The 15,216-nt window shown below is 38.4% G+C and overlaps 1 protein-coding gene across 8 annotated transcripts in view; it reads right to left on the bottom strand.

Moving 5' to 3' along the window:
* XRCC4 (X-ray repair cross complementing 4) overlaps positions 1-15,216 on the bottom strand; it is a 251,689-nt gene that overhangs the window by 18,656 nt on the left and 217,817 nt on the right. For 3 of the 8 annotated variants that reach the window (XR_012015034.1, XM_072793116.1, XM_072793126.1), the window contains one exon: positions 4,329-15,149. The exons of 2 other annotated variants lie outside the window; for them this stretch is intronic. The gene's annotated coding sequence lies outside the window, so the exon portion shown is untranslated. Of the gene's footprint in view, positions 1-632; positions 2,965-4,328; positions 15,150-15,216 lie in introns of those variants that run through there. 3 more of the 8 variants (XR_012015024.1, XM_072793099.1, XR_012015025.1) reach the window with 2 other exon arrangements.

The following is a 15,216-nucleotide window of genomic DNA, read 5'->3' on the forward strand; positions in this document are numbered from 1 at the left end:
TATGTGATTTGCAGATATTTTCTCCCATTTCACAGGTTGCCTTTGCATTTTGTTGACAGTTTCCTTTGCTGTGCAGAAACTTTTTAATTTGACTGAGGTCTCATTTGTTTAGTTTTGCTTTTGTTGCTCATGCTTTGGTGTTAATTCCAAAAAAATCAATTCTAAGACCAACGTCAAGGAACTTACCCCCTATGTTTTCTTCTAGGAGTTTAATTGTTTTAGGGCTTACATTTAAGTTTTTAAATAATTTTGAGTTGATTTTTATGTGTGGTGTAAGACAAAGGGTCTTATTTCATTCTTTTGCATGTGACAATCCAGTTTTCCCAAATATGACTTATTGAACAGACTAACTTTCCCTATTGAGTATTCTTGATGTCTTTGTTGAAAATTAGCTCATTGCAGCATTATTGTTCACAGCAGCCACGATACAGAAATGAACTAAGTGTCCACCAACAGATGAATGAATAAAGCAAGTGTAGGATATATACACAATGGACTATTATTCAGCCTTTAAAAAGAAGGAAATATTATCATTTACAATAATATGGATGACACTGGAGAACCGTATGGTAAGTGAAATAAGCCAGATACTGAAAGATAAATATATGATCTCAACCAAATGTTTAATCTTAAAAAAAAAAAATCAAACTTACAGTAACATAGAATGGAATAATGGTTATCAGAGGCAGGGGGATGGAGGATAAGGGGAGATATTGATCTAAGCATACAAACTTTCAGTTTTAAGATAAGTTCTAGAGGCCTAATGTACATCATGGTAAGTATCGTTGTCAGTGATGCTTTGTATACTTGAAATTTGCTAAGAGAGTAGATCTTAAATGTTCTCACTATACACATACACAAAATGGTTAACTACAGGAGGTGATAGATAAGTTCATTAGTTTGACTGTGGTAATTATTTCACAATGTATACACATGTCAAAATATTATATTGTACACCTTAAATATATACAAATTTTATTTGTCAAGAATAAATAAAACTCAGAAAAAATAAATGATCTCATTTTTGGCCTTATACTGATAGGTCTTCAACATATGATTTGTACAAAGAAATGTAAAACTTGAACACAATAAATGCTGAAAGTCTGATATTATAATTTAGACCAATCTCTCAAATTAGATTCAGTGAAAGGTTTGTTCTACTAACATGTCAGTGAGCTCAATCAACAAAACTTCCCATGCCTTATTGCTCTTGTAATTACCATGACAAAAATTTGAAACATTAACTCAGAAAAATCTGTAAATGATCTATTGCATACAGAGTACCACTCTAGGCAAAGAAGATTATAGGGGAGCACAAAATAGATGAAGTCTCTCTTCTAATGGTGTTTGCAATCTGTCAAGAAGAGACCATCAACAAACAAATGAACACATTACATAATATGCCATGTTCTGATAAGTGATATGGAAAATAATGAATCAGAGCAAGAGAAGCAATAGTAAGTAGGAAATGACTATGTAGTTATCTGAAGGGAAGAGCATTCCAGCAAGAGGAACAGCATGTTCAAGTCACAATGACGACATGACTGTGGTTGGAACAGAGGGCAAAAGAGGGCAGGTTAAGAGGTAAAGCCAGAGAGATGAAGTTGGGGGCAGATTGTTAGAACTTTGTAAGAGATGGTAAAGATCCTGGTTTTTACTTGGGTGCGCAGGGATGGCACAGAAGAGTTTTGAGCACAGAAGGAACATGAGCTGATATTTTTTAAAAGCATTTTATTTATTTATTTCAGAGAGACAGAGTGCGTGCGAGCAGGGGGAGGAGCTGTGGGGGAGAGAGGAATCTCAAGCAGACTCCACGCTGAGCAGGAGCCTGACTCAGGGCTTGATCCCATGACCTTGAGATCATGACCTGAACCGAAATCAACAGCTGGATGCCTAATCGACTGAGCCACCCAAGCACCCCGACCTGATATTTATAAATGGTTACTGGCTGCTATGGGAATAGACTATAGAGAGACTAGTTAGGAGGCTACCACCAATATCCCAGGTAAAACAAAATGCTGGCTTATTCTAGTTCTGAAGTTGGCAAAAAGAAAGAAAGAAAGAAAAAAGAAAAAAAATCAGATTCTGGGTGTCTGTTACTCAGAAACTGGATATAGGATGTGAGAAAGGTAGATGAATCCAGGATGTCTCCAAACAAGTTTTTGCCTGGACAGCTGGTTGAATAGAGTTATTACTTATGGAATGGAAAAAGCTGGTCAAGAAGTATGTTTGAGGAGAAAATAAATAATTTAATGTTAGATTTATCATGTTTATTGTATATCCAAGAAGAAAGGCCAGGAAGCAGTTGGCATTTTTCATATGACTAGATGAGACCACTTACCCAACAATGTGAAGAGGTCTGAGTACTGACACCTTTATAGAGATTGGAAATATTAGAAGGAAGTGAAAAAGAATAAAGAAGGAATGGCCAGTGGAATAGGAAGAGAACCAAGAGAGAAAAATGAACCAGAAACCAAGTGTTTTAAGTTATCAGTGTTTCAGGGTGACTAAGATGAGAACAGAAATAAAAGAAATGACCAATGACTTTAGCATGGTCCAGTTAAGACTACAATTTGGAGATGTAGTGGTAGCAGAGGGCATATGCTGAGGAGTGGTCTCTCTATAGTTTAATTCAGTTACTATTTGGAGCGCCTTCTAGAGAAGTGGAAAGCTGATTCTAGCTATGGGAATTAAGGGGGGGACACATACAGTGTATCTGTTGCCACAGTCTCCAACACTGAGGCCATCAGAAAGACCATCTCAATGACTATTTTTCTTTAGTTGAAGTTCGTTATAAGGAATCCACTCACTCAATTTTATTCTATTCAGATTTGTGTTCTTACCTTGGCACTCGGGGATAATATTTCTGAGCGCAATAGGTTGTGAGTCTGTGAGATGGAGTTTGTTCTTGATGGACACATTTCTCTAGTTTGTGAACTGTGGGCCAGAAATGAAATGGTAACTCTGAAAATAAAAGCCAGGCACAAAGAGGTTTGTTGTTAACCTTCATGAAAAGCCCTATAACAGTTTAAGTGTCTCACCCTTCTGGGACTAAAGACATCATGCTTTCCCATGACCTGAAATGGAAAATCATTCCACTGTTTCTAGAACACACACCATGTGAAGCTGTCATAAAATATTTTACTTGTTTTATCTTACTTTTTCCTCTTGCTAGTTCCCTTTATTTTGGCAGGAGGTGGGATGTGATGACCTAAATGAGTCTTTTCCACATCTAATTTCCAGATTCTGGGACAAAAGTTTTACTTTCCTATTTAAAAACATATGAACTTCCAGAAGTTATTCAGAAGGAGTCCCACTGAAGGCAAATGTCCTATCAGTTTTAGCAAGGTCTGAAACAATTTATTGGAATGGGGTTTCCATTACCCCATGAACAGATTGGTCACATGAAGCAAATGCACAGTACCGTAAGTGGTATTTCCTGAGGTGATGGATCTCCCATCTCATAGCCTCTGAGCACAAGTTTCATGAAGCATAATGCTTTTTGCATACAAACCTGTAAATGCCCACTGCAGATTTCACCAAATAAGCCTCCTCTGCCTACAAGGTTCTAAAAGTCCATGGCAGGCAATTCAAACAAAACTGTGTTCGCTTCTCTTCACTTTTTTCTCCCTAAGCTTACACCCCTGGGTTTTTGTTAACATTTAAAAAAAGATATTTAAAACTGCACTTCAGCCACCTTGTAAAATGAAAGAGTACATTGTACAGGCACCAAAGGTACACGTCAGTGCTTTTATCAAATTCAGGGTCCTGCTCCACTGCACTAATTGGAACCATGTGTTGAAAATGCAAGACAGGATTTTTTTCCCCCAGCTGTTGTTTAATTAAATGGAATAAAATAAGAACTAAACCTCACATTTCTTCATAAAGAGAGGCTGCCGGGTTGTTCTAATAGCAGGACTGATAGATGATCCTGAGTGGGGATGCTGGCACCTGTGTCAGGGCTCCAGGGACATCGGTAGTCTTTTTAATATTTAAGATATTCTCAATGATTCTGTGATATGATTTAGCCACATTCATAGAATGCCTGACTGCAAATGCTTCTCTGATAAGGAGAGTAGGGAAGCGATAGAAACCCTAATTATTTTCAAGTATGCTGGAAGATTGACTCACAGAGATTCTTTTTTTATATTTTTATAAAGTTCAGTCCCTGCAAAAATCATCAGTGAAGTGGAAAAAGTGCCTCCTCCTGCACTTGCCCACTGAAATCTATGGAGAAACAGTGGCCAATACGTGTGCGTCTACTAGAAAGACTGAAAAATACTGCCTCAAGTTTTCTGTTGAAACTTGAAAAACAAAATGTAATTTGATTTTTTTTTAAGTGTTATTTTTGCCACTTTATTTTTGGGGAAAAGGATACTCTATACCTTTTCATTGTCCTGGGATCCAAATCCCAAGGAATAAAAGGTTAGTTCACAATGTCTCCTTTCAGGATTTCAGGCTCTCTCTCATGATGCTTTATGGTATTTAACATCCACTGAATAAGACCAGTGTCTTGAATTCCACTCCCTCCCTCCTGCACCAGTTTTGGATCTAGAACTGGTACCTCTGGACAAAGGGTTGAAGCCTTAGGACAGAGATGTGGATATTGCTTCCAACAGCACAGTTGCACCTATGGCCTCCAGAAGGAGGTGTAAGAAGTGAATTTACGAGAACAGCAACAGTACTTCCTCCAAAGCTGTACAAAAGCAGCACTCTGCAGGGCATGAGTATGTCATAGCGGGAATGTTCAAGAAACAAGGCCAATTTCACAAGAGGTTAAAAAAATGCTGAAATCACTTGTAAAGGAAATGATGAAATCGCTCTTTCTTGTATCAAGGCCCAAGGCCCGGGCACCAGAAAAGGGTCTCCATTGCGGGCCAGTTGTGTCACTCTACTATCAGGAGTCTTTCAACTTCCAAAGATTGTTGGAAAAGTTCAATCTGCGGATATTGCGTGGTAGGAGGTGGAGTCTGACAACTGTCCAGACAGGCTGGGAACAGCATCAGAGTTACACAGAGTTACAAAACCTGCAGAGAAGTGAGAGACCTCTGGGTGCCTGTGGTTGGGCCCTTGTGTTGCCTTCAGGTTGCCTTTTCAAAAGCATAAATGGCATCAGGTCACTCCCTTTCTTCTATGATCCTTCTGTAGTTGTTCATTCCCATGAAAATCAGTGAGGAGTCTGCACCGCCTTCTCAGCTTCACACTGCATCTTTTTTTCTCCCTTTACTCCAGCCACAAAGCACCGAAGATGCCACACTTACCCGCTCCTCTGTTCCTCACACATGGCTGAGTGTACCTCAGTCACCCAGCAAATCCTCAGTCATCCCAGAAGGTCAGCTCAAACTTTGTCCATCTCCTCTCTTAAAGCTTTCCTTCCCCACAACCTCTTTTTCCTGTACTCTCCCAACAAAATAAACACAGGCTGATTCTTCTCAGCTTCCTTGGCTCCTTTCTTAGAGCACCTGTCATACATCTTGATCACCTGTGCACAGGTCAGCCTCCTTCCCTGGTTTAGACTTCCAGGAACTAGGAGACAGGATCAGGTTACTCATTTTTATATCTTCAGGGCCTGCAAGAGCCCTTGACACAAAGTGTTCGGTAAACATTTGATGACTGAACAAACACATGCACATTAGGATCTGTATTCTTTTAATCATAGTTGAGAATTTCACGTAAGGGTGCAGGAATCTGTCCTTATACATAGCCCAAATTTCAAATTCTTGGGATGAATAATTACTGACACATAGGGTAGTGACAGGAAAAGCACACACTGAGGTACTATCACTGAAAAAACTTAACATTTGCTGATTGCAGGCAATTATGAAAGTTATTGAAATCATATGTGATAGGTTAGGGCTATAAAAGAAAAAATCAAAGGAAGAGAGATGTTCTTCAGAAATGGCAATAATTTATATAGAATTCCTCAAGAAAATACTAGTATTATTTATTTTATTATATACTTTTTCTCTCACCTTCCTCCAATGTCCTAATTCTTGCAGAACATAAAATTCTTGTTAAACAAGCATAGCTTTTGGATGACACATCACTGAATCTGAAAATCTATCTCCGTGTCAGAAGTAACCACACTTTGTGATTCCAAATCATATGGAAAGATAACCAGTTATTGCCAATATGGAGTTGCAATTTTATCTTCTGAGGGAGAATATGAATAAATGAATTAATGGGCAAATTCATAAACATACTTAGAGCTCTAGGGTAGATGCTTCTTTTCCCTATATAGCACTTGGGCACACACGTTTTCCTTTGGATTTCTTCCTTTTTTATACTTCAGTGGTAAATCTGCCTCCCTTCTGATAGTCATATTATTTTCTTAGGTCACTACCTTCAATTAGGTCTTCTTTGCTTAGAAGTCAGGTCATCTTTTTTCTAAATTTGTTTTTAAGATTTTATTTATCTGACAGAGAGAAAGAGGGAGAGGGAGAAGACAAGTAGGCAAAGTGGCAGGCAGATGGAGAGGGAGAAGCAGGCTCCCCACTGAGCAGAGAGCCTGATATGGGGCTCAATTCCAGGACCCTGGGTTCATGACCCAAGCCTAAGGCAGATGCTTAATTGACCGAGCCACCCAGGTGCCCTGTCATGTCATCTCTTTAACATGATACTGCATATATGGTTGGAGCAGACAGTATTATTTTAACACTCAACACTAGAGACAATGTTACATGAAACTATGTTGTATGCCTATTTGATAAACACATAGGATGATCAAAATAAAGAGTTCAACAGTTTTTCATAGGAAAGTAACAGGAATTGAGGGAAAGCTGAGAGGGGGAGAGAGTAAAGGGATGGACAATAAGGCAGGAGGTTGGACTCTAATGTAACATGTTGCCAATGGAAAATTCAGGCACTGGAAAGCCAGAAGACTTTAAACAATTGAGTAACGGTACAATCAAATATAAATTGCTCATTTTCTTTTAGGTAAATTACCTCTCTCTGGCCCAAATCTTCAATCAATTCTGCTATATACAGAGATTTCTCAGCACTTTTGTCATGGAAGTCAAAGAAAGGAGGTGAGTTCCATGGCTGAGATGCCAGGGAGCAGAGAAAGAAGAAAATCAGTTTTATATAAAACATAAGTGAGACTCTGAAGTAGGAATTCAGAGCAGAAATGGCCATGAAAATAAATCCTACAGGAATTCACAAAAATCTTGCAAAAAGCATGAGGCTTCAGGAAGGACCAAGAGTGGGGAGCTTGCACTAGTAAATTTCAGAGTCAATTTAGCTGATCATCTGGCTCTACATAACTGTATGCTGATCCATTATATGCTGATTGGATAGTAGAATAGTAACAGTCATGATAAGGGCTTCATATATGCTTCATTTACTGTGTAGCAGGCACTGTGCTAAGTGCTTTATCTGCATTATCTTATTTAATTTTCATTGCATGGATGAGAAAACTCAAGGTCAGTGAATATCAGTATGTTGCCCAGACTCAGACAGTTGACAACAGGTGTCAGACACACTATAGAAATGAGGCCTAATCTCATCCCCATATCCACATTTGTAATTCCTACTTACTCTATTACCAAATTCCAGCCAGAAGAAACCAGTTTTTGTGCCATATTTATACTAAAATCTACTACAAATGTAAAGCTGTCACTGTATGTTATTCTATATGAGAACTGTATTAGTCAGCTATTGTTAAAATACCACTATATAACAAACTAGCCCAAATCTTAGTGGCTATGAGTAGCAAGCAATTATTCTCAAGCTCATGGTCAGCCTGGTTGACTATAGTTTAGTCTATCTAGAATGGGGTCAGATGGATGGCTCTTTTAAATGTTTCAGGGTAGTGAGCTTGACTCCAAATTAGGAGTGAGTTCAGTTTTGCTCCATATCTCATCAGGGACCCAGGCAGGAGGGACAGCAGCTACTTGTGGAATGTTTTTTCCCACAGCAGAAATGAGCAGCTCCCAGAGGAGAAAACAGAAACATGTAATAACTCTTAACTTCCAGGCTCAAAAACTAATATATTTTATCCACCTTTTATAGTCCAAAGCAGGTCAAAGGAATGGTGGTGGTGGCAGAGAGTAAATATTTACTGGCAATAATTTAATCTTCCATAGCAATCTGATTACTCCTCTGTAAACTTACTTCCTCCGAGAGATATACTATATTGTATCTCTTAAGGGAGTAGAACAAAATTGTTTTCAATGTTACTCAATAGAGGCTCTGGAAAATTTCAGATGAATTCCCTAAATGTTTGCAAAGCACACTGACAAAGCATACTGCTCCCATCATCACTACTAGCATCTTGTCCTAATAGAGGATCTAGAAGTTTCACAGAGTTTTCAATTAGGTGATGTATGGGAGAGGACCCGTTGTCATCATAGAAGAATCCTACAAGTTGATGGTAGGGTTTTCACTATTTGGTAAGATCAAGAAAAATTATACTGCTTTGTACTCTTTAAAGGAATAACATACATGCATGGTAATCTACCAATGGTGGCAACTTGGTGGCACCTTACATTTAAAATTCATTTTCAAGTAAAATGTATGGCACTGTCCTATGTTGTCAAAGATGACAGACATTTCACATTTTTCCTAAAATCCATCAATGAAAAAGATAAAATCTATCAGTGATTTGATGACACATCTAAGGGAGGAAAGACCTTAGCTATATATAATGGCATTTTAATGAATTTTAACATCTATATTATAAACACTATATAAATTTAAATTATAAAAGTAGTTTTACTTTCCCCTCATATTCAACAGTTTTTCTATACCAATCTAGATTAAAACTCTCTGGAAATATTTTTTTAATGGCAGTGTTAACTAGTGACAATTTGTCAAATGACGAAAAAAAAACTTAATTAAAATGTTCGATGGAGAATATATTTGATTTCCTTATCACTTGGGTACTTTTTGCTTTGCTTTAAAGAACCATTTCATTAATAAGACCTCAGAAAAGGGAGCAGTAATTCTTAGAGATATGCCAGTATTGAAAATGGCTCTCAACCACAGAAGGACCTGAAGCTCCTTGGCGCAGTGGCTACTCTACCAACCAGTCTCAAGGGTTGCATGGCACCCCTGCTCTGCTTTCTCCTAATCAGCCTCCGTGCTAACTTACATATTGGCTTTTTCAGTAAACTGAGGTTCAGCTATGCCATGAGGGTCACACTTCTTTCCCTGGTCTAATCGGCTATGGTTAGGGTTGGGAGGTGGGGCAGGGGCATGTGTATAACACAAGGGTACTATACCGGACACCCCTTGCACGCCACCGCAAGATCCTTTGGGCCCCACCTCAATAGCAGCCATTTCTCCGGCAATCAGATCCAGGCAGGTTTAGCTATCAGGCAGGTAACGGCAGCTGTGCCGCTCTTGTTTCCTGTCCAGGGCTTCTCTGAGACTGCGGCTTTGGTCACCCACAGGAACCTGCTACGTATAAATGGGGGCCAAGTGAAATATGTGGGAACAATGCTTCCAGGCCACTCTTTACCACTGGAAACAGCAACTCATGTATAAGTGCTTCTCCCTTTTATTCCTGGTTATATATCCTGGGAGAACTTTCAGAAGTTACTTCAGAAGATCCTGGTGGGGGATCCCTGGGTGGCGCAGCGATTTGGCGCCTGCCTTTGGCCCAGGGCGCGATCCTGGAGACCCGGGATCGAATCCCACGTCGGGCTCCCGGTGCATGGAGCCTGCTTCTCCCTCTGCCTGTGTCTCTGCCTCTCTCTCTCTCTCTGTGTGTGTGTGTGACTATCATAAATAAATAAAAAAAAAAAAAAAAAAAAAAAGAAGATCCTGGTGGGGTGCGGCATGTCATCCAAAGGGCTGGCTGCCTTGATAAGGCATCCTTGCACTAGTTTTCCCTCCTTTCTTTTTAAATGCTTCCAGTCTAGCACTCCTGCTCCCTGGGATCAGATTCCCAAATAAATTGCCTATATACAAGCCCTTATCTCAGGATGTTTTCAGACAAGTGTAGAGTTAAGACAGATTCCTAGACGGGTCTTGTATGAGCAGGTCCATAAAAATTGTCTAATCCACCTACATTTATTTGGCTGACTGTGTTATTTATAAAGATAGTAATTAAGCTGGAGACTGTCTCTAAACCAAAAGTAAGTAGTTCGGGACTAACCTATGTTCCATTTACTGGAACAGTAGCCACCAAAATTGCTCCTGTCCTTAATGAGGATATCTACGATCAAGATAGGTGCAGGCTCCAATCTTCCTTGTCTTTCCTGAAGAACCAAGAGCCTTCAGGGACCAAGGCCCTCATTCTGAAAATAAACTTCCCTGGGGGATTTTGAGATGAGCATTTAGGGATGAAAGGCTTCCAAAAGAGGGAAGAAAAGTTAACATATGAACACTAAAATTTATAATGAATTTTATTGGAATGTAGAGGAAAATCAGAAAGTGATAATTACAGTTGGCAAATGAAAAGACACGTGGCTAACTGAAATGGAGACAGTGAGTAGAAGGCAGGCTGGGAGTGTTTTAAGTTGATTAGATCAGAGAGCTGAGAGTTAGTAGATAAGAAGACAGCAGATGGATGGTCAGTTATGAAGCAACCACAAAATGCTTATCATGTATTTTTCAAGGTTTCCTTTTCCAATTATTAAAATATGGAGAAAATCCATACTGCAGGCTTGCTCACAGAACACTTGGAATGAAATCTGCACTCGTGAAAAGTATTCACTGGAAGTTTTCAGAACAGCAGTGAAAAATTTCAATTCAGACAATAGCTAGAAATGGATAAATAGGTCTTTTGTGACAATCGTTCTCCCTGACAAAATGTGTTAACTACCTATTCTTTGCATTTCCTGATGTATAAGCAAATTATTGAGGTCTTTTATGAATTTAGATGTCAGCTATTTAATTTCATTTTATTAAAAATGGATTCTATAAATAATACCAAGTGCAAGAATTAGAGACACAAAAGGATGAGGGTTGGCTGCTTCTGGGCAGTATCTATCAAGGATCCATTCACTGGTTTTCCTTCTCATTCCCAGGTGTCCAGGAAGGGCCCAGGACCTGAAGATTTCTGGTACTGTAGATGTTTCCATGGAAGCATCAGTTCGAACTGTAGAGCTCAATGCTTGTAATGTCTGTATTATGTAACTCAGTTTCATGCTCTAAGTCTACCTGGCCAATATCTCTCCTGGGATGCCTTCTAACTTGTCTCCTTCATTCTGATGATTCACAATTACAAACTTGAGCATTAACCCCAAGCCCCTACCCCAAGTACCTTCTGCATTTTCCTCTAATCTGGCAGACAGCTTCATCCTCAGCTCACTGTCCCCAACCCTACCAATTTCTTTTATACTCCTAATTGGATCTTTTATCTTCTATGGGTACTTACTCATAACTTTTAGTTTTTTGTTCTTCTCTTTATGCCCCTTATCCTACTACACCTTGATATTATAGTTCACCACATAGTGGCTTGGGGTCCCAACCTCAACCCCCTTCCATATACTCCACTCTTTGAGAGCAGGCTCCAAATTTCAATTACTAGAACATAAGCTCCACAGCAATAGAGCACACGTATTACTCATTTTTGCATCTAGTGCCCAAAACAGAGACTGATAGAAATGCTTAATGAATATTTGGTGAATGGACGGATTTATCCTTTAATTCTCCACATGGCCCAGGTCTGTATGTTGTGCACAACTGATCCTTTACAAACATTTGTTGAATCAAATTTACCCAATAAAGAGCTACTTGGCTCTAAAACACAGGGTCTAGTATTTTATAAATCTAAGTTATAGGCCACTAAGAAAAACTTGTCTGAAGTAGTTTCCTGACCTTTTAAAACTACATAATAAAGACATCTCTTTTCCTGAGATGGGACTTACATGAACTTTCCTAATGAGGCCTAAGCCATACTATTTGATTGTAGACTAGAGCCAAGAATTATAAATTTTAAGATGAAAAAAACTTAAAAAATGCAAACACCTTGTTTTACAACGGAGGTCAAAAAAGGTCAAAAGAATAAAAAATAAAATGATATTCATGCTGCATTATAACTTAATTCTGTGCCTTCCATTTCAGTGTTTTCTTGCAACAATCTACTTTTGAGGATAGACAATGGAAAAAGGTGAGGAAAAATCATGGCATAGAATGACCAAGTCTGGACACCTTGACACTAAATCTATAGGTATTTGTCTACATAGAGTACAAAATCTAAAACTATCCTTTCAATTTCTCCACACTAGATATAAAGAAGAGAATAATAACTATGATCTTATTATGTTCTATACCAACCAGTGGAATCAATCTGACCCACAATAATGGTTGAAAAGATCCACTGCCCTGGAAAAATACAACCAAAATTTTATAAATATTATGAACTTTATAAATTTTGTTGTTACAATTATTAGGAAACACTCTTTGTATATCACTCTCTCACCACTAGTGGGTTAACAGCCAAAATTGTTTTCTTCTTCTAATTTAAAAAAGTTGTACATTTATGTATAGACACACACACACACACACACTTTGGTTATTTAGATGAGATGACATTGCTTTGATATTCTGGTACTTTACAAAAATCCCCTTGGAAAAGTCCAAGACAAATCTTGGATTATATGAGACTCATTATTATACTGAAGTTCCTATATAACTGAGTCGAATTTTAGACTTTATATTTTTATATTTCACATATTTATATTTATATTTATTTTAAAGTTTCCCCTCTTACATGGAAGCCACTCCGGAAATAAAAATGCAGTTAAATTTCTATTTAAAATATTCTGCTGTTCCATTGACTTAGTAAAATCCTACTTATGATATCAACAGTGATGTGTAATTTCTTTTGCATACTCTCTGTAGGCAAGCCTACATGCATACACATGTATGTTTATATTATTTATAATTAATCATGAAAAGTACTTGAAGTTTCTAAGCCATTATTTCTTTACATCGAATCAACTGACTAAATTTCAACCTTAAGCTTCTTTTCAAAATAGTTTGAAACATTCTGAGTGCCTATTTGTGATAGACATACATTTATTCACTCAACAAATGCTTATTAAAAGCCTTTGTGATCTAGCTCTGTTGTAGGAACTGGAAATAGCTAAACATATGGTCACGCCTCTGCTGTGATGGGCCTTATTTCCTATTGGGAGACAGATAGAAAGAGAGAGAGATGAAAAAATAATTCTAGGTAGTGATATGCACAGTGGAAAAAAAAAAAAAAAACAAACACTCCAATGGGACAGTGACTGGGAATGTGCTCATCTTTAGAAAGGGTATTTCAGGGAAAGCACCCCTGAGGAGGTGACATTTGATTCTAGACCTGAAAGATGAGAAGAGACCAACCATATAAAGATGTACATTCTGAGCAGAAGGACCAATAATACATGGCTCTGAGCTCTGTCCTACCTGAGGAATAGTAAAGGAGTAAGGCAAACAAAGAGGAAGAAGCAGGAAATCAAGGGGAGACATAGGTAGGGACCAAATCATACCAGACTTTAGAAGCTGTGATAAGGAGTGTGAACATTATTCAAAAGGCAATGGATTGGGGATCCCTGGATGGCTCATGAGTTTAGTGCCTGCCTTCGGCTCAGGGTGTGATCCTTCAGTCCCGGAATTAATTCCCACATCGGGCTCTCTGCATGGAACCTGCTTCTCCCTCTCTCTGTGTCTCTGCCTCTCTCTCTGTGTCTCTCATGAATAAATAAATAAAATCTTAAAAAAAATTTTTTTTAAAAGGCAATGGATTACTATTGGATGGTTTCAATCCAGGCAGTGAAATGATCTTATCTAAAATTTAAAAAATTCAGTTTGTCTGCATTGCAGGGTAGGGGATGAGCATGGAGACCAGTCAGGAGTCAGACATAGTGATTGAGAGAGAGAAGTAGATAGAGTCAAGCTGTATTTTGGAGGTAAAAATAATGGGACGTGGGAGAGAAGAGAAGCAGATGCACCAAGGGGGATTCCTGGTTGTTAGCCTGAAGCAACTAGGTAAGTGGTAGTGCAATTTGGTGGATGGGGAACCAGGGGAGAGGGGTTGGTTGAGACAATCAGATCATCCAAATACTCCTCTAAAGCAAATAGATCTACTCAGTCAGATTTTTAAGAACCTTTTGTGATAATGATAAAGTATGCACCTGACCCTTGAACAATACAGGTTTGAACAGTGCAGGTCCACTTATACACAGAATTTTTTTTATAGTATAGTAGTTAAATGTATTGTCTCTTCCCTAGGATTTATTAACATTTTCCTTTCTCTAGCTTAGTGTAACAATGCAATATATAATATATATATAAATATAAAATATGTATTCATTGACTTAAATTATCAGTAAGGTTTCCCATCAAAAGTAGGCTCTTAGTAGTTAAGGTTTTGGGGGTCAAAAATTATATGCAGTTTTTTGACTACACAGGGTTTTAGCGTCCCAACCCTTACATTGCTCAAGGGTCAATTGTATGTATACATATATGACTATGGAAATAGAGCTATTCTAACTTTGGAGACATTAGCATGTAAATCATACTTAAGTTAAAGCCACAGAAAAGTTAGGTAGACAATGTAGACAATGAAAAGAAGAAGGCTGAAGAATAAGCCCGAGACACTCAAAACACTTAACTGTTGGTCAAGGAGAAAGACTTAGGGGCCAAAAAGAAAGAGGAAGCTAAACATCATACATTACTGCAAAAATCCGGTGAAAAAAATGTTTTCTGAGAAGTGACTATGTCAGGTGTAGCTGAGAGGTTTAGTTCCCAGGACCAATTATTGAATTTGGCAACATGGTGGTCACTGTTAATTTTGAGCACTATAGAGAAAATGAGTGTTCAACTGGAGAGAAGTGAGGACAAAGTGAGACGGTAGGAGGTGGAAACAATAAGTTTTTTTTTTAATTTTTTTTTAAATTTTTATTTATTTATGATAGTCACAGAGAGAGAGAGAGAGAGAGAGAGAGAGAGAGAGAGAGAGAGGCAGAGACATAGGCAGAGGGAGAAGCAGGCTCCATGCACCGGGAGCCTGATGTGGGATTCGATCCTGGGTCTCCAGGATCGCGCCCTGGGCCAAAGGCAGGCGCCAAACCACTGCGCCACCCAGGGGTCCCAGTTTTTTTTTTTTTTAAGTTGTGCTAGATGTTTCTGAAGATAGATAAGTAAATGGGACACGGTCCTTGTTCTCAAAGAAGGTCCTTAATGTGTACAAAATCTTTCATCAACAATCTCTGAAAAATACATTTTTGATACAAAAGGGGTTATATTTTATATTAATAAGCACCTTACAAAGCCTGT

The sequence above is a fragment of the Canis lupus genome, chromosome 2 (genome assembly GCF_048164855.1).
Source record: "Canis lupus baileyi chromosome 2, mCanLup2.hap1, whole genome shotgun sequence".
Lineage (NCBI taxonomy): Eukaryota > Metazoa > Chordata > Mammalia > Carnivora > Canidae > Canis > Canis lupus.